Raw genomic sequence first — 23,597 nt, 5'->3', positions numbered from 1 at the left:
TGAAAATGTAAATGTAAAAGAAAAATTGACAATGTTTATGAAGCAGTGCTGAAGGGTGTAAACATAAGGCCCACCGGGGATAATCAGATGCTAACCGGTCTGACCACGGGACTGAGCCTCTGTATTAGCACATGCTCACAGAGAGAGACTCCTGCAAACGTACGTGTGCATGCATGCCTCTTTCCTTGGGTCACGCATGAAGGTCAGAGAGCTGACAACCTTTAAACAAATTGCAAGTCATCCCACCATGAAGTAAGATGTTCCTGTAACTACCTTTTCCGCTGTGTCATATCTTGTCGAACAGGTAGGGTTTGATGGACAGGAGGAATGCATGCAGGCTGAGAGATTTGTTTTGTAATGGCAGTCCATTCTTTGGGTGTACTTAAGCAAACAGAGCGGCGCTGTGTCCTGTTTTTTACGGGTTTCACACGTCACTGTTCAAACTCTCAAACAGGCTGGTCCCCAAGAGTACATGGAGGAGAGCAAACAGTGCTCTAATACTTCACCACTCTGACCTTCTGCTAACTAGATACACACACACACCTTTCACTCGTGTTGCCAAAGCATGCAGTGCGAAAAGATGTGTGAAATGTTTGTTTTAATCTTATTTTTTTGTCATTCATTTGTTGTAAAAGAAAGCATGAAAAATGTTACTGTTTCTGATGTTACTTACACAGTTCCCCTCAGTTTGCAGCTTTAACAACATATTATGATATTAAAAAAATGTAAATCTCCTGATTGTATTTAATAAAATGCTTTCCGTTGTCTACATATTAACATAGCATTGTGTTTAGTGCAACACAGGGCTCATAAACCTAGGCGTCAGGCTCTGTATGTCATGTTTAAACAGCATATGAGCGCCCCTTTCTCTCGGCGTGCCGTCCTAATTGAGTGCTACTTTAATGTACATGGGTCAAATGCACGGAAAAAACGTTGGGAATTCTGTGGGAAAGTTTTTAAAAGCTCATAAAAAGATGGATTTTCAAGAGCTCCCAAAATGTATTGAAACACTATAATGTCTATTTTTATTAACGACATGGAAAAATATAGAGGAAGCGTGCAGAGCTCCCCAGTTGGTGCGCGCAACTGTGCGTCTCGAGCTGATTTAGTTTATGTAAGCATGTGTGAAGTGGTTGGGTGCGTATGTGTCTGGACTTGTGTGTCACTGCTGTGTGCCTTTACAGTACTGCCAAGCTCCCTGCCATGCCGAACGCGGAAGAACCAAACAACACCTACTGCTTCTATACATCCCTCTGCAATCTTTTCTTTTCCGCTTGTTTTCAATCCGTCCGAGATATACGAGGCATTCCTTTGTGGTTGTGTAACATGATTTGAGGCGGACAGAGAGAGAAAGAGAGAGGGAGAGGTTTGTCCTGCTGGGTTTCATGTCCTACTGTGCACTCATATTTCTCAGCACCGCTTCAGTCTGTGTGTAACTGGCTTATCGTTGGCCTCCTCGGCGCTTTCCGTCATGCGTGGCCTACGTTAATCTCTCCTGTGTACTGTAAACCGCCCCTAATAACCCTGAACACGATTAAAGCAAACATCTTAATAACGGCCTGCCTCATTATCAACTCGCACAAGGAAAATGAGTGTTCAACCTCACCTCTGTAATCACACAAAAGTGGTTTAGCCAGAGGACAAGACAACCTGCGTATTTTGGTGTCTTTTACAACTGCAAATTAACCAACAGCACGCCTGTTTTTCACCTTTCAATAAGTAAAGGAACAAACAGGATTTGAAGCATTTTAAATCAAGTAATTGTCACTAATTTTAATGTCTTTTTCTGCCTTTTTTGAAGAGTGGCAGCAGCAGCAGTGAGAACGAGGTGCAGGATTGAACGGTGTTGCTCTAGAGGGTGCTGTTTACTGAGGAAACGTGCCGTCCTCACCCTTCATCTCTGCTGCTCTCACTAAATCTTCTGCTTTCTGTGCTTGAGAAAAACACAACAGTTTAAAAAAACATCCCATAAAGAGTGAATAAAGTCGAACATTTCTTGTGCAGCTCTTTGATTTATGTCTAAATAAGTAGATTGATGCAGCACCCGAGGGGGGAAGTCAGACAAATCATATGAAATTTAATAAATTAAACAGCAATTCCTCAAAGAATGTGTGGTATTGTGCTGGAAGGCATCTCTGACATGACATTAGGCCACTGTGATCCTTCTATGTGCATGTGTGTTCCTCTCACCTGTGGCTTCGACTCCACACACACACACACACACAGGAATACAAATGCCCGCAGATGTTTACACAAGTCTCACACAGCCGACAATAGCAGATGATGAGCTGTCAGTCAGACCACCTCCACCGGCAAGAACGCAGATGAGGAAGAATGTGTCCGAGGCGATGGTTGCACCTGTGGGTTTCCTGCGGCGGTATCGCAGGGTGTAATCCCTAACATCGCTTGTGTTTACGCCTGTGTTTTTAGTAACAGGCCTGATACTCGCATGCTTTAGAGCTTAGACAGGGACTTCTGCTTCACGTATTCCTCAGCCCGGCCTCGGGGCGTCCTCCCCATGCAGCCTGCCACACACAGGCTCGTCCCTGACATGTGTCAGCAAAGGAACAAACACAGTAGCTTTCTACATGTGTCATACACCCTTTGTTCACACATAAATAGGTAAATTAAAGGCTTTCACGTCTTCATATCAAACAAAAGACTTCTGTTTTAGGTTGTTATGTAAAGGTAATGTTTGCACACGCTTTAGTCTAAATTTAGACATATTTTTCTGTTGATTTGAGCTTGGATTGCCTTAACAGGATCATTTACAGGGAACACTAAATTGAGCCTGCTTCTTTATATACTCCGAGTATTTGAGGAGGTCTTTTCTTGTTGTTTTATATGGTTTGCGTTTCGTCACGAGTGACGCCGGCAGCACCGCTGAGGTCATGAGTGAGGGAGGAGAAAGTTCCAGTGCCAGTGACTGAACTCACTTTTTATTTCTGAAAATATGCTAAATTTAGAGCCTCGGCCGCAGCCAGAAGCTCGTCCCAAACTCCCCCAATGACACACCTTTCGAGAAGTGACTCCAGACATCTGCTATTTTTATCATCATCTCACTTTTTTCCCTTGTTTTTCTTCCTTTCTCTCCTTCTCTTCCTCTGACAGGCACACTATAAATGATGCAGCCCTGGTTTTCATTTATAAGATTTGTTGGGTGGGTTATTATTGAGAGGATCTTAATTCCCACTAAAGGAAGTTCATGTTCGGCTGTGTTTTTGAAAACACTGAGCTCTGACGTTAGTGGCAGTGGGGAACCAGTAACAGGTCCTCTCTTCTTACACACCCTCCGTACACCGCTGCCCACTGAACGGTCTGAAGTAATGGTGCCATTTCAACCCCTTCAAAGTAAAGTGCCCAATTGGATAATGGGATTTGGTTTGCCGTTCTGGGGCGCAAACCAAGCTGTGACAGAGCATAAAGTTACGTGTGACAGCCTCTGCTGACTGAGACGACGCTTACAGTACATAAAGTCTAGCCTAATAATTACAGTATTGAAGCTTTGTGGTCGCTGTTCTGCATGATGTGACATTGACGAGATCCACCCTCCGCTCGCCTGTTGTTTCAGTCTCTGACCCGTTATTGTCGAGCGGCGCTCTGCTCCGCTGTACAGCGGTCAGTGTTTTTGGAAGCGGGTCCTGTGGGTTGAAGCTTTGAACAATTTTCCATTTGTACCTCACATTACATCCTTTCACTGTTTTAAAGAACCCAGTCGAGCACATGGAGAGTGGAGGGTTAAGCTGATATAGAAATGGAAGACTGTATGGTTTGTGTGTGAAGTGACGTTTGTTCTCTTTTTGTTTCACAGAGAAGGAAGCTAAAGTCTTGGAATGAGACGTCAAACTTCAACTGCCACTGAGAGATTTCCTGGTGAGTATATGTCTCTAAAGACAAACTTTGAGTGTCTGTGGTGTTTCAAACTAAAAGCTCTCTCCTCCAACCTCCTTTATGTCTGTATTCTTCATCGTGTGTCTCTATTTAGCAGGCTTAGTTGGCTTAGCTGGTACGCCCTCATTATTTCCAAGCCTTTCTGATCAGTAGTGTTTTGCTTCACAGCTTGAATGTTCTCATGATCTGTAACACAGCACAGAGACTTACAGACCTCCGAGTAAAAAAAAAGGTTGTCAAGTTATTTATATCATTCCCAAAAACAAGTTTGCATCATTCACTGATCGGGAGAAGGTTCATGCATTTCTCTCACCACGTTTAGACTATTGCAACTCTTTGTACGTACATTATGTACGTCCCCATTGCCTCGTAATTAGTGGGTGCAAAAGATGTCATAATCTATGTTAGATTCTCTTCATCTGTTACCGGCCCCTAATTCTCTGAGCTGTCCTCCCTTTATGACCACTCAAAATGTTACATTTGATGTTAGAGCCTCAAGACTGTGGAAGGCCCTGAAACGGTACCCCATTTAGATCAAAGCTCAAATGTCCAAAGCCGTTAGTGTGGCTCCTAAAACTGATCGAACATAGCCTTGTGATTGACAGGCGATCAGGATACCTGAACAGGATAAGAGGTGTAGATAATGGATGGATGGAAACTGATCATACGCCTACTTCCGGTAGCCAATTAAAGGGCCAGTACGATGATTTTCAACCTCAGTCCTATCGTGCTATTATGGGGGAGCTAATGCCATTTATGGTAAGAATAACAATTTCGCTCTGTGCCTTTGGAGGACGCTATCCGCTTCGCCAATGGGCCCTGGAAAACCTCCGCCAGACTACGTAACATGCATCATCTGGCGGTGGCCAGGGAACTCGCTAAACTACACTTCCTCAGTAGGACCTGCCTCCGATGTCATGTCTCGTTAAAATCGTCAGGTTTGAAATGTAGACTGCAGACCCCAAGATTTTGTAAGACGATCCACCGGTATATTCTCGTCGTATTTCAGGTTCTGTATCGCTCTGAGTCATTGCCTGCAGCGATCAATGTCCTGGAGAGTATTTCACTCCAGCGTCTCTCGCTGGGCGGTTCCTTTCAGTGGCGCCAATTTTAAATATTATTGCTTCTATCGATTACAGAGAACACCAGCTTTGACTGACTTTTTTCAGGGGCCAATTGCTCCTTTAAATCTTTGGCTTAACATGAAGACAGAATATAACGGATGAAATTTGTGGTTTAGTTTATGGTTTGTGGTTTGTTCCCATCCTCAAAATGGCATTTTAAACATGAATGTCAGTTTAAACACCACAGCCATCATTACTGTTTTGCGACTGTGCAGCACACACTGTACTTAGCCCCTCTCCCACATCCCACCAGACCCCCTCCCCACTGGTGCCCCCTATCCCTACCTCCCCCTTTCAGCTGGTCCACCCTCTACCAACCAGTGTGTGCCTGTCAGCGTGTCACCCCAGGGTGATGCCCCTCTCTCAGCCCCTCGGGGCCCTTTTGACTCCGCAGCACTCCGTGTTTGCCCAATCATTTGGGAGCCGGATACGGGGATGAATTGTTAACTACAGCAGGTCAGCCTGTGCCCCACAGCCCGCCCCCTCCGGCCCCCACCCTTCTGTTGACTCATCTCCATGGCGATGGGGCAGGAATTTGATTTCTCTCATGTATCCGCTGCCAGCCCGCTCCCCCGCCACCAATGCCCCCCTCTTCTCTTCATCCTTTCCGCCTCCGAGCGTCCAATCAAAAGGCAGCTGGAGGGAGTCACATGGTCAGGAAGTTTTGAGGGTGCATCCCAGTGAGCGGAGCGCGGCTGTCTCTGGAGGTTTGAGACGGCCTCAGGGGAAAACGGTGCGATTTGTTCGGCCTTAAAGCGAGCACAGTCATCAATGATTTCCTGAGATACTCGCACACGATTAGAACAGACACGCTAGTTTTTAGGAGGCTGAGCACACACACGTGGTTTGTAATGTGCAACTTATTATGGAATAGACTTGTGTAAGCTGCTTAAATCCTGCTCCTGCAGCCATTGTGATTGCTTTATTTAAAAAATACTAATTCTGTTTATTTTTGCACTGGAATTAATAAGAACAACTCTAAACAGAGCAAGTCTATAATATACATTATAGCAGAGTGTACCAGCCTATTTCCACGCTTCACAAAGCACAGTAATACAGCACCAAGATCCACAGATCTCTTGCATTCCTCTCTTGTGGTTCATTGTGAAAATATGCTTCACGCAAATCTGGTCCTAACTTTACGCTGACGCCGTCCCGCTCCGTCCAATTCCCATCATTGTCTCAACATATCGACAAACTCAAGTGTGTGCATGTGTGTGTGTTTGTTCCACACGAGTTATTAGCTCAGGGCAGGTGAGTGTTTGCCGACCTGTCTCCCTTTATGAAGTGAGTGTTTGCCCAAGGAATGCACCACGTCCGATTTGTCATTGACTCTTATTGTTCGGCTCATCCAACTGGTGCCTAGAGGTTGAGTTGCGCTGTGCCCCGGCAAGTGAGAAATATGTGCTTTTCTTCCTTCCTGTTTTTTTTCTCCCTCTTTGGCTCGGCGTATTTGCACATGAAAATATGACTTGTTGGAAAAGTATTCCGGTTAATTCTGTTCCCTGCGTGCAGAAAAGTGGGGAAAGCAAATGATCTTTCAGTAGCCTGGCCTCTGCTCCACATTTGTAGCTGCATAAACGGCTCTTGTTTGGGATTGCTGAGATAGAAAATTACACAACCCTTCAATCTTTAATTTTGCTTCATGCAAACTAGTGTGAGAAGAAGGAACAGTATGACGTGATTAAGAGGAAGCACTTCTAACCAGGCACATCCTGTAGATACATATGAACCGCGATGAGCGAAGTTGGCTCGCTTGCTTTGTGGTAATGAGGAAGCATCCGCAAACTAATCCCTCCTACGCACTTGAGTGGTTAGCAGAACCATTACAAATGGCATGTGCAGCTTCTTTTAATCTTTAATATTTAACATCTAAATAGCAATATTTGTGTTTGAGTCAATATTTGTTTAAGCACATGGATTTCTTTGGCTACCTGTGCAAAAAGGTACAAAATCGCGCCTGTGTGAATGCATATTTGGGTTTTGCGTGCGTGTGTGCCCTGCGTGTGTTTGCGCGGCCGTCGTCCTGTGCCACCATCTGGGTGGTCCTCACGGCTGGTTTGATGGTAATCCCCCCCTGTCCCATAAATCAGTGTCCGGGCTCGGGCCGGGAGCTGATGCTGTGTGACCACTGGAGCGAGGGGGCTTGAGGCACTAAGCCGAGACCCCGGCAGCTGCCCCGGCCCGGCCTGGCCACACGTCAGCTCTCCACACCACCTTTAAAATAACTCGTCATGCATGGCCGGCTTTGGGAAGCGGCGTACGAGCCACCGACAACAGCACACTCATAAACCGGAGCACTAAAAGATAAAGTTCCATGACTTTTAACCTGAAACTTTTTCATTACTGATTCTCTTCTTACAAATAATCCACTTATAATACAATTTGTTTGTTCTGACCAGTGGCTAACAATCTGAAGTGACTTCTGATAGCTCTTTGTAGAGCTGCACTCAGTTCAAATGTTTCTGTCTGCCTGGAAGTGCTAAGATTAAAGCCATATCTTCGTCTTTGTAGGGCCTATACCTCTCTGTGAGAACGAGGAGGGAGGATGAAGGCTTGTCCGAGCTGTCTGGCTTGCATACAGCTCTCCGCTGAGCTTTTATCTAGGGAGATTGGTTGCAGCTCTCTCCAGACCCGGCTCCCTGGGAGTGCACAGTCGTGAGACCTGTGGCATTAATAAAGATAATGCTGTTTGGAATAATAACAGTCAATTCTGCCCGATAGAGGGGAGAGACAACAGACACAAGCGCAGCGGAATACAAAAGAAGCCAAGATGAAAGGCTGAAAGGTAGGCCTGTGCACCTCCCTGGCTCTCTTGTGGGAACTGATGGAAGCAACATACTCGCACACAAACAGCACTGAGAGGGACCCTATGCCGATTTTGACCCTCAGGGGGCATGACGCAGAAATGTAATTTGTTCTTTTGTCTGCCAAGATCACAGAGGGAGAGCAGTGACTTGTCTTTCTTTGTGTTCTTACTTATTTTTTTCTCTTGCTCCCCTCCTTTTCATTCTCTCCATTCCCTATTGCCTTCAGTGAGTGCAATTTAGTTTGATGAGCAGGTGGTCTTTTTTTTTTTTTGAATCTCAGTGCTTTTGGCTCCCACCTCTGGCGTGTGGTGCTTTCAGTCGGAGTCAGTCATGTAGGCCAGGATTAGAATGGCGGAGGGAGAAGGAGGAGGAGGAGGTCCAGTAAGAGTCTCGGTATTGGCGACCTCAACGCCCTGCAGTCAGAACCACGCAGAGTGCAGACTGAAAGAGTTATTTTGTTGCTAAAGCTCTCAGCATCGCGCCCCAGATGGCTTTTGTGCGGGCCTGGGACATGCTTGGGGACAGGGTTAAAGCGACAGAGTCCTTCAGGCTTGGAGAGTCTCCGGGCTCAGCAGGTAAAGCACGGTGGGCCAGACAGACTGAGAGGGCAAAATGTTGTCGTCTCGGCACTTTTCCACCTTGAGTCGGAACAGTGGACCGAAACAAAATAGGTGGATTAGAGCAAAGGGATTACTTTACCTCCCAGCACACCCACAAACACACACACCCATACACAGAGTGACATTAAGGTCTAAGAAATTCCATTGTAGTAAAGCCACATCACATCTGATGTCACATAAGAGCTGGTGGAAGATAATTAAACGTGTTCTTGCTGCATTACTGCCATACCTTTGATCTGTTTCATCACACGCTGCTAATTAACCAACCCTGTTACTACTTAAGGGAATGTATTGCCCATTACTTTATCCGGCCAACATTCCTCTGCAATAATCTCCATGGTGAAGGCTAGACCAGCAATCAATATTTTGTCAATAATGCTGAACAGGTGTGCTGCTGTGTTGTCTTTGTGACACGGTCCACAAATTTCCAGCTTATAAAACTGCATTAGATCATATAATAAATAAAGCCAAAGTAAACATAGACTTTTAAAGAACATAAGATGCCCTCTCTGGTGTGGTTTTCTCATTTGTTCAACCAGCTCATGTCTGGTACATAAAAAACAACCTTGCCAATCTTATACTCGCTTTATGCTGTCTACATCAGCCTTGTTACAGACTGAAAATTTTCAGTTAAAGTCGCCGGATATGTGTCATTTGATGGAGATTGGTTAAAGCAAAATCTGATTGCCGCCCCACAGAATATGGCGAACAACATTGCAGTGTCAGAGTGAGTAATGTAGCGGTACCAAAACGGCCGTTTCAGTCTGAATATCAAGCTGAGGATTTTGAGGTCTGAGCTGTAAATCAAAGTGGGAGGAGTGATTGCTTACACTCCTCTGTTGGCCGTTCTGGGTTTGTCCCTCAAGTGTTTGTCATGGAGGTTTCACAAGTGGCCGCTTCCACTCTCACTGATAAACAGCAGGGATTGGATCCAGACCCTGCTGGGTTCGAGCTGGAGCCCTGAGGCTTGTAACCACACAGGCCGGGAATGTTAGTCATTTGTTTATTATTGGTGATATTTGCCTGCTGCTAATCCCCGGCCGGATTAGTCTTGATGGTGTTCCTCATCCCACCTTTTTTCCACCGTTTCACTCCCCTGACATTTACATCAGGAGATTTGCGTGTTTTGTTAATGAGCGCTTGTACAGTATTTAAACACACAAGCACATATGTGCGTGCAATGGTGTGCTTCTAGGCTTGTCTGTCGATGCATGAATGTGTGTTTAAGTGTGTGTGCCATTTCCCATGTGTCGCCAAAGGATGTTTGTAATCAAGGGAGTTTAACAGATATCCCCTCTAAGTCCGTCCCATGTTACGCTCTGATCAGTGTCAATAGGAAAATTCTGTTACTGTCGGGGAAATTTCATCCCATGCCAGTGCATCCTGCTCTGTGGCCGTGCTTGCGGCAGGAGGCTTGTTTGGATCCAATAATTCAGGGCTCCAGGAAGTGTTTCTTCTCATTAGGTTTTTTTTCATACAGAAACACATAAGAGCCGTATAGGAACCAATTAATCAAAGATGTTAAATGTCAGTGTGGCGTCATTACTGATGTCATGAAGGAGAGAGTGATCAGAGTGCTGCTCTCTTGTCCGTCCTGTGTGTTGTAAAACGATTGGCCCGAGAGTTGCCTGGATCCGACAGCCGAGCTAACTTGTTCACTGTGACCTTTTAAAGAGCTGATCCCGAACACTGCATAAATCTGTTTCTCGTTTCAAAACACGACCACGCACATGCTTATTAACATGCCGTGCTCCCTTGCCTATCATGTGTTTGTGGGTGAGGAAGTCCTGCAGATCTGCACAAACACTTAGGCCCTGCACAAAACCCCTGCTCCACAAGCCCTCCCACAAGCAGACACACCAATCTCGCAAGACTGACAGACGTGCACATGACAGACGTATAATTATCTTTATAATAATTGTCTATATGTGTAGGCCTCGAGGCCAAAAGGTTAAGAATGATGCCTCTATATACATGTCATTTAGGACATATCCAACCAGACCACAAGTCTCAATTTGCTGTTCAAAATGCAAGTAAATTGCACAGCGTTTAGCATTTTCATTTCCAACCTGTCATGATGATTGACATACCGAGAAACAAGTCTACTCCAGAGGTACAAAAGTTCACTAAGTGTGAAGAATTTTGTCTTATGTATAGATTTGTTGTGTGATTTTAAAACACTACATATCCCAGGGCAGAAAAATGTAGTTAAAGCAGAAGTGCAAAAAACTGCAGTTCCATGCTGCCCGCAAGGTGTCTGCTAACTTGCTAGATGTCTGCTAACTCGCTAGGTGTCTGCTAACTCACTAGATGTCTGCTAACTCACTAGATGTGTGCTAACTCGCTAGATGTGTGCTAACTCGCTAGATGTCTGCTAACTCACTAGATGTGTGCTAACTCGCTAGGTGTCTGCTAACTCACTAGATGTCTGCTAACTCACTAGATGTGTGCTAACTCGCTAGGTGTCTGCTAACTGGCTAGATGTCTGCTAACTCGCTAGGTGTCTGCTAACTGCAGTCAGTAAACTGGACTTCTTGGCAGTGTTTGCGGAGTTGGGAAATTTCTATGCAAATTTAAACCAAATAATAAAGCTTGCTTTGCAGTGAATTGTACTAACAGGCCTGCCAAGAAGTATGTGAGTGTCTGCACTCACTGTAACTGACTTGTTAGTTTCTTCAGTGTTGACTTCATTTTTCTTCTCAAAAATCCACCCATAATAGCTCATAATGACAAAGTGAAAACAGTTTTTTAGACAGTTTTGCAAATATATTAAAAATAAAAAACCTAAAATAACACATGTATTCACACCCATAACTTAATACTTTGTTGAAGCACCTTGGCAGCGATTACAGCCTCAAGTCTTCGTGGGTATAACGCTACAAGCCTGGCACACCTGTATTTGCCCAGCTTCTCCCGTTCTTCTCTGCAGATCCTCTCCATCAGCTTAGATGGGGAGCATCGGTGCATCGGGATCGGGTTCAAGTCCGGGTTCTGGCTGGGCCACTCAAGAATATTCACAGACTTGCCCGGAAACCACTCGTTTGTTATCTTGTCTGTGAACTTAGGGTCATTGTCCTGTTGGAAGGTGAACCTTTGCCCCAGTCTTAGGTCCAGAACGCTCTGGACCAGGTTTCCATCAAGGATCTCTCTTTACTTTGCTGCATTCATCGGACTAGTCGCCCAGTTCCTGCTGAAAAACATCCCAACAGCGTGATGCTGCCACCAGCATGTAGGGATGGTACTACAGGTGATGAGCGGTGCCAGGTTTCCTCCAGTTGTGATGCTTAGCATTCAGGCCAAAGAGTTTAATCTTGGTTTCTCATGGTCTGAGAAAGTACTGACTGACTGCTCAGGGGAGTTGGGATTGTTGTTGGCTTTTTCCCACAGAGAAGACGGAGGGCCGTCGTGTTAAAATGACTGAATATTTCAAGTTTACCACGCTGCTTCTTCTCCTACTTGAGATATGTGTGAACAACTGGCGAGCGAGCGGCGTTCCACTCTCTCCCTCAGCTTAGCCTAATAGGTTAACAACTCTGGTCAGCTACCACCACAAATAGACTCTCACACTGTCATTTATTATCTTATTAGCCTGCCTTTGAAATAGCTTCGGGTAGAGACTGTACAACTGCAAAACCCGTCCAAATGTGTTAACTTCTAACCGAGATGTTGACGGCTACAATGCCAGACTGGAGGCTTCAAAACAGTTTACTGCTTGTTAGCAGTCTGTGGGTTTTTATCAGGTAGAGTCAGATTGTGTGTTTAGAAGTCTTTTGACATGTTTTATGACTTGGTTTTAGTGTTTCAAAATCATCCTGAATAATGCTCAGTGTTTGACCCTCCCTCTGCATCCTTTCTTACCCTGCACACAAAGTGTTTTTACTCACTGCACATGGAAGCTGCCCAGCTGAAGCGGTCACAGCTGAGCTTCATGGGGTGTTAGTTAATTGGCAGGTTTTTGGTAACTGCAGATATGCTTCACTATGCATATCTTCCTCAATGTCCCTTGCACTATTTGCCTTTTTAAAGTGTCCTTTAATTGGCTGCACAGTCACAGTCTCCTGCTTTAACTGTCCCCTGTGGTACCTGAATGTGGCCTATTTGACCCCGAGGCCCTGGGGGTGACTACCTCATATTTTGCAGCCAAATGCACTGAAGCATTTACCAGATTTTTTTTTTTTTGTTGCTTTTGTTTTCAGTCCAACTCCACCTTCTGTTTTTACTCTAGCTCTGTTTCTGTCTTTAATAAGAGTTTTGAAGGTGATCTCTTTTTCATCGGGCCTCTGAAAAGCGAAATCCGCTCAGTTTCAACACCTCTTCATAACCCTTACCTAGCCTGTGTTTGTGCGAGTGCCTGCCTGTCTCAGTCCGGCGGCCCTGTCAACATGCTAACAAGCCTGCCTGCTCCGCCCCAAAGAAAGGCCTCAGATTCGGGCTCTAGAGGACCAGCTAACTAGTCCATGTGATAGATCTGGCCACTGCTTCTCCCCCTGCACACCAGCCACTTCCAACTGGGCTGCATCAGCAGTACTGAAAGACCTGAGAGGACTGTGATCCCACCATGGGGTGTATGGCTGTGGCTCCGGCTGCACTACGCTTTAATCCCCTTCCCTTTTAACCACAATGGGAAACATGTGCTTACTCCGTGTAGGGTACAGGCCCACCATGGGAGAGGCTGTTTACCTTTCGCTCTTAAACTAACATTTAACAGCTCCTGTGACCACTCCTGGTCACTACCTCTGCAGGGTTACAAAGGTGACAGATGATCCACGGTGACATGTTTGTTTCAGACAAGACAATTCATCACCACTGCTGCTGCTGAGAAGAACTTTCTCCTCACTTCTCACCTTGTAAAATTTGACACACAAACTCGGTTTTTCCACAGTATGCTCACAAAGGCAGGAGGGTTGAGCTGTCTAATTTGTCTTATTAAAGAGGCGCTTGATGTAATTTTATGATCCTCTTAAATTTCCATTCCAGATTGGGTTTCGGGTCAGTGTTTGACTGTAATTATTGCACCTCTCAGCTTCTTGGTGAGAGAATTAAGCAAAACTGGGAACTTCGCTTGTCAAAACTACATCCTAAACCCTCATAATCCACCATGTAGCATTTTTCCAGATGTGTGTAATACATCGCACTCCTCTTGATTTTTTTTTAATCCACAACAGAAGTCTTTGGTTGTGGTCCCTGTCCGTAAAGTTCTGTCTTGTTTCCAGTGCCATGACAGTTGTTTCTGTGCAGGCAGGGGACGACAACAGACGTGAAGTGGTGTAAAACAGGAACTGGTGGCCATATGCCAACCCGGAGGACAGGAAATGCACTCCAGATGAAAATACTACATTGTGGTTTATTTTACCGGTGTGTGTTTGTGTGTTGTCAGGAATGTGTGCTGTAGGACTGACCATATGTCTCCTGAGTTCCACCACTGGGTTCTCATGCAAAGTGACTAGTTGATATTGAATTAATGAAGATCAATGTGATATACAATATTACCAGACCCCATGTTACCTATAGTAAAAATAAACTATTATTTTCTAAAAACTAAAACTACAAATCCTTTGATATTTTAATAATCATGATGCTGAAACAAGCTAATACTTTCACTCAGAAGACACTTGAAACATACTTGCCTTTTTATTGCCGTTTTCATGTTGTCATCGAGCTTTGTAAAACAGGATTTTGGCGATCTTTAATTTCTGAATTTAGAATTATGGCAACCTTTAGAAAAAGGTTGCCAGTAATTGATTTTTACACGTATTAGTATTTTGGCCCAAACCATCAGTAAAATCATTGATTGTACAGTTCTAAGCTGCTTAACATCCGTTACTCGAGTTTACCCTGAGACTCTGTTGACCGATTCCCAACTCCCGGCTGGTAGCACTGTGTGACTGAACCAGGTCCTGGCCTCCACAGGTGTGGCAGGTGATCTGAGGGATGAGTGAGCTCTTCCTGGGGTAACAGTAGCCCCAGCCAGCTTCCCCTGTCGCCCTGCTCCAATCTGCCCTTTCCTGTCTACTTATCTGAGCGTCCAGTGCAATCCAACCCCAGGGTGCGGCCTCTCTGCCGCTCCATTCCCCTCGCTGCCGGTCTCCATCGCTGCTCTTCTCGGATGTCACTGTGAAGAGAGAATGACCCGCTTGAGTTGAACTTGAGTTAGGCTGACTGACAGAGTCCTGACGCCCCATTCTCAGCTTCCTGCCACCCACAACTTCCCCGCCCTCTGACCTCCATGGAACCAAGGGCAAATAGAACACAGACAATGAGGAACACATCTGAGCTCTGTTTGTTTTTGTTTATTATGATGAGTACTGATTTTCATATTTGAATACAAGTAGAATTTCCTTAAACAGTTGTAAAGATGAATGAGATTTGGTTGGTGGTAGGGCCAGGGGCACATGCTGATGTAGTTTTAAGGGCTTTCAAATTAGCATAGTGGAGACTTAAAGTAGATCCTGTTGGGACAGAGACTTGTACTTTCTCCAAATGTCTGGGCTTAATTAAGCCAACCAGCTTCTTTTACGTCATTATGAAGATTGAGCAAAAAGCTTGTTGCAAATCTGATCACCGAAGCTGAAATGTGCCGAAATGTTCAACAACAATGAAGCACACAGTGTAAAAGAGTTTGCATACATCACTTTTACCATGCATCCCTTCCTTCACTTATTTAGCTGCTAATTCACGACCTCAAAGGAATAACTCAGCTTGTTAACAGATAAATTGTTAAATCATCTGCTCAGGCACATTTGACACAGTTTAAGTAAAGGAAACTTTCCTGCTTCGACACATCAGTGCTTAATAACCTGAATTGGACTTGGATCATTTGCGAATCATCTATCATTTGCATTCCTGCCAAACACACTATAAACATGTTTCCACATGTGCTCATTCCAACGTAGAGCTGCCAAACAGCAGTCGAGCGCTGCTGAAAGGAGGCTTATCACGGCCCTCTGTGATTTTCCCTGACAAAAAAATGTTTGTGCTTATTTAAGGGAATCTGTTGCCTTAGCTAAACTCAGTTTAGAATACAGTGTATAGTCCATGCATGCTGGACATTAACTGTATCCTCCTAGGTTTATATTGGTATGAGCCAGTATTTCCGGGATTGGCTGTTGCAGTGTGCATGCATTCACAAAGACGAGAAGGTTTGTGGGGCAAAATCTGATTAAGCTATGTGTGCGTGTGTGTTGCGTGGACCCGAGCTCAGGGCTTTAAAATGTGTGTGTGGAATTGCAGACCTCAGCTCGGAGATGTAATCTGATTTGCAGAAAGGTACGGGTCGTTTCACATGACTGGTTTAAAGGACCACTGGCGCAAGGTTGTGCCAGCGTCCCTGACGGGTTTGTGTGTGTGTGTGTGTGTGTGTGTGTGTGTGTGTGTGGGGGGGGTGGATGCATGCATGTGTGCCTGCACGCTTGTGTGTGTATTTGTTTTTTACAAGATGCACTGCACAAATCGAAGCATTTGTTAGCATAACTGCTAAATAATAATCTAGGAAATTTGGGAATTTGCTTAAGATGGTATTTGCAACTTTGCATCTAGAAATCAGTAATTATCAGAGCTTTATTTTGAACTAAAGGACCAACAGAATTTCTATCAAATAATTGAAATCATCCTATAGCCTCAGCTCTCTTCAGAGGACTGCAGGGAAAGCTTTGCCTCTCAATCCTCTCGGTTTCTTTAACATTGTTTGTTGATGTTTTTCGTGGGTGGAGATCCTCTGTTGTTTTTTTTAGTGCTGGATGCGGTCCATCATGTGATTCTCATTGGAGAGTGGCCGGGGGGAGACAACCGCAGTACGAGCAAGTGAGCATACATGAGGCTGTGTGTTTATGTGTCATCTGGCCTTGTTAATAAAGGCAGGTTGTTTTCCATCTGGGGGTCATCAGTTGTGGTCATCACATACCCAAGTGGAAGAAAGAGGGCCCTAGGTAGGAGGTGACATTTGCAGCCATGATCTCCTGCCTTTTCTGAGGGGCTCAAGTGTGTGTGCTCGGTGTTCGGTTGTGTGTGGGGAGCTCATAAGCAGGACGATGAAGCGGGCAGGAAGCTCTGATCCCATCAGGCGCGTCAGCAGGGGCAGTTTTTCATAAGGTAGTAATCTCTCCACACAAAGGGGTGTCCAATATTAGACAGAGCTCCTACCCCTGAGCTAATCAAGACCTGACCAGCCCGTCTGCTGGCTCGCCGGCCCTCTAAACATTACCTCATCTGGAGGCTTAGCCTAGCCACATGCAGCTCCCAGCCTGCTGGTGTACATGATAACTCACTTAGCTCAGTACGATAGCTCGAAAAACAGAAATATAAGAAGGGGCATAAAAGAAATGGGAGCAGAACACTGCTACCTATGATGCCTGGTGCCAGGGAAAGGTATTTTAAAAGGGAGAGGAAAGAAAGAATCATTTTACCATGTCCTCCAGAAACTCTGGGAAGCAATTTGCCGGTATTCAGTTTCTTTCCCCGTCGTCCTGTTATTGCTGTTTTCTCTTCAACTCTTGGAGCCTTCAACCTGAAAGGAGGTTCTTAAGTTTAGTCTTTGTGTCACTCGGAAACAGTGCATTTGTTGCCAAGGTAACTGGTCTGGGATATTGAAACTCAGTAGCAGAGAGCACCTTTGTCCGTGAATGGATGAAGAGGGACCGGAGCTGTCAATGGTCCAGAGCACAGCAGTCTTAAACATGTCGGGATCAAGAAACCTGCGATCAAGAGCACTTTCTCAATCCAATGATCTACCTGAACTTGTTAACCTTATGAAATGAAACCAGCACACCGGTTATTTTCAGTGGTATAATGGAAAAGCCACTTTGACTGCCGCCATTCTCTTGATCTGCCAACTCCTGCTGAGCTCCACTGAAACTTTAGATATACATAAAACAGCGGGCTGATCTATGTCGCTACTCAAGGTTTGACTTTTTAAATGTTCTGTGAAGATACTGGAAAAGGTCTGCGCCCTGTCGACCAAGAGCCAAGAGCCTTCAAGAAGGCAGACGGGGCAGTTGGGCGCTGCTAAGACGGCTTTTACCTATGACGCTGTGGTGGGGCAACAAAGATTTTTGTACACTTTTTTTATACGTGCAGATGTTTCGTTGCCATATTTTCCTTCCTGATACCAATTCAACCTTTGACTTGAGTAGTGGCCAATCTCAAGTACCCTTCTGACACTAGTACGAATGACATCAAGCCCCTTTCCAACTGGTCAAAAAACACACTAACACCCGCCTTTTTTGCTAAATGGGAAAGGTTACAACCGGCATTCAGACCCGGGTCAAATGGCTCTGTAGTAGACCCGGGTAATGATCGCCTCGGCTCCGATCAGCAATGATGGGAACACAAAACCCATGTCCACACGCTAATCTATGCCTCCTTTCCGGCGCGATGCTATGCTCCGTCGGTAACTTCTGCGACTCCTTGTCATCTCGGCTACCAATTCCGCCCGTCTCTGTCCGAGCAGTGCTCAAACATCGTTCCAAATTTGACAGCGCAGAGTTTGATAAAGTTTAATAAACAGACTGAATGGGTAATAGATACAATAAAGACCATCGTAACATCTTCACTGTTTACTAACCCTGTCTTCGGCGCGTTTGTGACATCAGACGGTGACGCAGCAGAAAAGAGACCGACAGGTGTATACTCCACTGGCAATGGGAAAAGAGACAATCTGCATTTATTAGTGGGTCTTCCCGGGTCTGAGAAACCTGTGTCAACGCGTTAATTTTGGTGGGAAAAGGGTATAATATACATAATATTGGTGGAAAAGCACTGATTGCTGACATTTCACTAGCTTCGACTAGCATTACACTCTCTGTAAGCACCACCCTGTTGTCACAGGATCCAGCTGAACTCGATCCAGCTGATTTTTTGGGGCTAAATGATTCTGAGATCAGTATCTACTTATTTTACTGTAAGTATCATAACAAAGTTCCCAGAATTCTTTGCTCATGTCTCATTAAACTGAGGCTCTGCGGCCCATCGCCACTAGTTGCACATAACTCATTGGTCAACCACTGTAAATGATCTGGCGCATCACAAGAAAAAAATCTGATCTTCTATGTAGCACAAATTATTTTCCTTTGCAGTTTGTCATCTTTCGATTCTTCACATTTATTCTGACACCGTGTCTGACTCAAAGGTTGGAAACCTCTGATCTGTACCTCAGAAAACGAAAGAACCGATTGTTCTCTCGTTGCACTGTAGGGAAATAAATACATGCAGTAGTGTTGTGCAAGTTCCGGCAAAGCCAGACTAAATTACGTCTGATTCCTGTTTTTTTTCTGTTTTCCTTGTGAATGAGCGCCTCTCTGAATCATTTCATTTCCCCGTCCTTTATTTTTTTCAGATGAACTCAGGTGAGAACCGAGAAGAGGCTGACTAATGGAAACATGATCTCAGAGGATTCAGCAGGTAGGGATGACTCTGTTTTTTATTTGATCTTCACTCATCTGTGATCACACACAGTGCCGTGTTATTATGACCTGTCAGTTGCTACAAACAACCAGAGTACGGTACATCCACTGATCAAACAGAGGAAGCAGTGGTAGTTCACATGTACGCGAGACATGATCAGGGTGGTGGCAGTGGCTTTAGGCCCATGTTCTTGCTGTTTTTTTGTTTTTAATTGTGTAACTCAAGTCATGACAGCACGGTAAAGAATGCAGTTGCACAGAGATATCACTTCAAACACGGCGTCTCTCAGGAGCCTGGGATCCTTTCAGTGGAACTGAATGAAGATATGCTTTGATGGCCCACCACAGAGTCGGTGGCCTTCAAAGAAACCTGTTGATGGGCATGTGCAGGGCAGCCAGCAGCCTCAATGAGCGGTACTGTATACGTGCGCCTCTCAGGGCAGCCGTGGGTGTTCTCAGTGAAGGTCAAACATGCTTGACCCCAACATGAGTAGTCTTTTCTGTAGATTTTAGCCTTTCATTATCTTTTTTTTCACTCGTCCACCAGGTTTGCTGGGTAAATGAAGGGGAACTGTGTGTGTGGATGGCAGGGTGCCAGCAGACAGGTACAGTAGATGTGCTGATGAGGGAGGGCGATAGGGGCCAGCCTCGGTCGCAGCCCCAGGCGCAGGCAGGCGTACACAGGCAGGCTGAGGCTCAGAGGCAGGTTGGGACCTGGTTCTGTGTGCTGATGCTGCTATACTGGCTCCCTTCCAAGGTGAAGTACAGGAGAGATACGTAACCAGAAAGGAGGTCAAAGAGAGAATTAGGTATAACTATAATTGTTTAATAGTGAGGCTGAAAAATAATAGGGTTAACAGAAAGCAACAGAGAGGTTGTAGCTGAGCTGGCTGGGATAATATGATGATGCATGAGGCCCAGAGGAAGGAGAGACAGGAGTTAAGGAGTAGGGAGGTGAAGAAACAGTGAGGCCACATGAAGGCTGGTGGAACGTGACTCAAGGCAGGTAAACCAGCTCAGAGGTGCAGACAGGCAGAAAGAAGATGAGAAACACTGATGGATGACTACTTATCCTCTGACACGTTGTTCCTTCCCCGGGCCAAGAACTGGCGGGACAGGCCGGTCCCGTCACTCTGCTGCCATGGCAACTGCGGGGGCAGACAATGTCATGTCATTCTGTGGGAGGTGTGTGTGCACAGGTAGAGCAGAGTGCAGGTTGTCAACAGGCCACCTACCTGCATTACCTCACCTTGGGAAGTTCTGACCTTTTTGGGCAAAAGCAGATGTTGCACACTGACAACATGTTCTCATCTCAGGTTGTCAAATACAGACGCTGTGTCACTTCCCTCTGGCGTCTCATCCTTTAGCATCTGATATAGACGCTCAATGTAACCCCTTTTTACATTGCGGTTCCACCATAGCGGAGCTTCACCATTTACGCCGCCATAAAGCACTGACATTGTTACGCCTCCGTTACTACCGCAGATGCTGGCTCAGAGGCAGAACGAATTTGCCCCTAAAAAAATGAGTAAGCCCCCCAACCAATCCCTGTGATTCTGTTCTTAGCACTTTGTTTCAGGCCAAACAATCATGGAAAATATAATGTAACGCTTTACGAAAGCTTTAGAAGATAAAATAAACTTCGAGAAACCAGATACAAAATACATCAAGTATCAGGCAACACATTTTGCGTTTGTTTTTATCTGGTCTAACGCGTGGTTAACATCAATAGTCTGTTTGGTTAGGTTTAGGCAAAAAATTTAGGTTAGGGCAAACATGCTGGGGCCCATTTCCTTCTCCTGGGTGAAGGTCCTTTGTTGTTTGGCCCATCCATCAGCCCTCATCACTTTCTCAGCCTTTCTACAACGCCAAAGAACAGTTGCATCTCTTGCAGAAGCTAAAGGGTTTCTTGTGCGTCTGTATTTTGACGCCATGGGAATGAGAACTGGTTGACACTGATCAACACTGCTCTCATAAGGCAGCAACAAAGTCACCCAGCTGTTGTGTGCTGTTCCTCAACTGTACACACACTTGTATCAAAGAATAATTTGTACCAGGGCGACATTATAATCCTGGTGTTGGGTTGAAAATTGGCTCGCTCCAGCTGCGCCATGAGACGGCCTGGTGATTTGTAGCCACGCTAATGGAAATGTTGGATTTTGCCACCACTCATAAAGTGATCATTTCAGCTTGTTGGTTTATCTGCCAGTTTAAATCGTGAAGCATGTGTGGAAAGTTCACGAAGCAGCCAAATCTGTCAGAGGAATCAGTGCAGCCGGAGTTTGTGTTGATCAGTTTTCTCTGTTTTTTTAAGCCACATTTCTGATAAGCGACTATTAACACTTAAATGAAGAATGTTGCCTAAAAAAGGATTCTACACTGCTAATTTTCTTTAATATGGATATGAGAAACATGTGTCAAGCTTAGGTTTTGGCCTCAGTCAATCATTAGTTTCTGTATTATGTTTCTAGGATCACACTAAATCCTGGTTTGGACGTTGGACCAAGCATCGCCCTGCAGCAGATGTTCACTCCTGGCATGGCTGCGAACTGCGAGAGCTCTGTCTTACTGACAGCCTCAGGATGGCGCGCCAGCAGTTTGGACTTGGAGGAGCTGTGACGTCAGCTCAGCGGGACGGTGGAGCGTATTCAGCTGCTGACACATTAAGGAAAAGATCCGTCTAGCCTGTCTGGAGAGGCGCCGGATAGGAAAGTCCGATCCATGGATGCACTTTTACCGTATTCGCTACAATGGATCTACACATTGTTTGACTTTTCTAACCTGAACCTGGATTAATATTTTCCCGTATGTACTCCGGCTTTGGAAACAGAATCAACAAGTGCTGGAACTGTAAACGGAAAACAATCAGATGTTGTTTTCATTTTTCAGTTGTATGTTTTCAGCGCTTACACCATCGCAGTTGCTTACAAAGATGATGTGTTTAGAGGGAGTGTAAAATTAATTAATAAGTATGTGATCTAGTTTCCTTAGAAGGATTAGTCAATCATTGCAATGCAACTTTATCACTAGACATCTTGTAATTGAGATTACAAAGAAGCCTTTGTAATCAAGGTGCAAACCAAAACCTCCTCTATTGACACTGCGTATCATAGTGACACATTGGCAGTCTGTGTTAATATTGGTTAATAACCCTGTCAAGCTGTTTAGTCTCATGATTTATTGCTCCATTACTTTTGTTGTGTCTGAAAGCCTGTTAGCAAAAATAAAGTGTATCCAAGCTGCTGTCTGTTTGTTTTGTCGTTGCACCTGCAGATAGATAACCTATTAAGATGTTTCATAGTGTTACACATGTCTGCTGTTGGTGTCAGTCATTCTGGTTTCATTACCAGCCAGGCCAGTATCTGCTACCAGGGCAACTACGGAGAGTTGTATCACTTTGTCTTTTTCTTTCCTGCTTAGCGAGAAAGGAAAAAATCTGACATTTAAGTGATGAACTGATTTATCGTCGGAAATCACATGATTCAACTTCACCATTACAGTGAAGTAAAAGCTATATAAAAAAGTCATTCTGCAGTTTTCCTAAAAAAGATGACATCATAGAAGATATGTGTAGTTTCAGTTAACCTTACATGTATGATGTTTACAGAGAAGTGCTAAATGTCACAGTCTGTGTCAACATGGGTCAAACTGTAGGGAGTTTTCATTTAGTGGTAAGAAATCCCCACAGCCCCTCGCCTTCTGCAGAAAGACATTCCAGTGCATTTTCTATTACTTAAAGTTAGTGCCGCAATTCAGCAGTGACTTCCCATTCAACTGTCTTTCACTGTCAATTTCAGCTGTGATTCAATAAGGGCTGGCTTGAGGGGGGGGAGGCCGTGGGGATTGGTGCGGGAGAGCGGGGTAGCAGAGTTGCTAAGGAGGTAATTATTCCTCAAGGGGTTGCTTATTGTTGTCTTTCTCTGTGCGGTAAAACAAAGCAGCTCCATTGCTGCGTGCTCGGGCTTTTATTCCGGCCCTTGACGATGTTCTGACAAGTTTTTCAAAGCATCTAAGCGATCATATTAAGAATCAAATTTGTGCGGGACGAGGTCATCGCCGCCTGAAAGAGAAAAGCAGTGTGAAGGCCCCAGAGGCTGATGTTTTGGAAGTTGAGCTTCATGACATCTTTATGGCCGTGCTTATGGTCAACAACATTAGCATGTTCACAATGGACTTCCCTGCTCCCCTGCCTCCCCTCCTCTCTTTTTTTTTCTCTCCCCCGCTTTTTCTCACACACATACACAGCTCAGGGGAAAAATGACCTCTCTGCAGCTCTCAATTCACTGCACTTCTATAGCTCTGAATGGACCGGCTCAACAAAAGGTGACATAATTTTCTCAGGGTTTGATTGGCCCCCTCCATGCCATGGGATGACATCATGCAACCCCCCCTAAACACATCACTACCAAACCTTCCGTCCATGTTCCTGGATGCTGGGTTGCCAAGACGACAGAGCTCGGGGCAGGACTTGGCAGTATATTGCGCTTTGGCGGTCCATAATGAGCTCAGGCAGCGTTGCTCTTGTGTTTGCGCTAAACAGTCTTGGGAAATGATAGAAGAAGACGGGAAGAAGGGGAGGGATGAGGAACGCTGTCTTAGGTCTTCATTCCAACTCTCGTCTTCAGGCGGTGATGATGTAACTTTATGCAAGAAGTGTCAAGCCACAAACTTTTAATGTCAAGCGTGAGCTTTGTGTCGGCTGGTGCGCTCTCACTTGAAGCTCTGCCAAGTTTCATTGTGTCTCACTTTCTCTCT

The 23,597-nt window shown here is 45.1% G+C and overlaps 1 long non-coding RNA gene across 1 annotated transcript in view; it reads left to right on the top strand.

The window, feature by feature from the left end:
- LOC138603077 (uncharacterized) overlaps nucleotides 1-22,075 on the top strand; it is a 54,836-nt gene extending 32,761 nt beyond the window's left edge. Inside the window, exons 2-4 of the long non-coding RNA XR_011309229.1 lie at nucleotides 3,812-3,873; nucleotides 18,776-18,840; nucleotides 21,314-22,075. This is a non-coding gene — a long non-coding RNA (uncharacterized lncRNA). The remainder of the gene's footprint in view (nucleotides 1-3,811; nucleotides 3,874-18,775; nucleotides 18,841-21,313) is intronic.
- The last annotated feature ends 1,522 nt before the right edge of the window (nucleotides 22,076-23,597 follow it).

The sequence above is a fragment of the Semicossyphus pulcher genome, unplaced genomic scaffold (genome assembly GCF_022749685.1).
Source record: "Semicossyphus pulcher isolate SPU_LCO1_2020_fin unplaced genomic scaffold, fSemPul1.0.p SCAF_23, whole genome shotgun sequence".
Classification (NCBI taxonomy): domain Eukaryota; kingdom Metazoa; phylum Chordata; class Actinopteri; order Labriformes; family Labridae; genus Semicossyphus; species Semicossyphus pulcher.
This window is presented reverse-complemented; position numbering and strand designations above follow the sequence as displayed.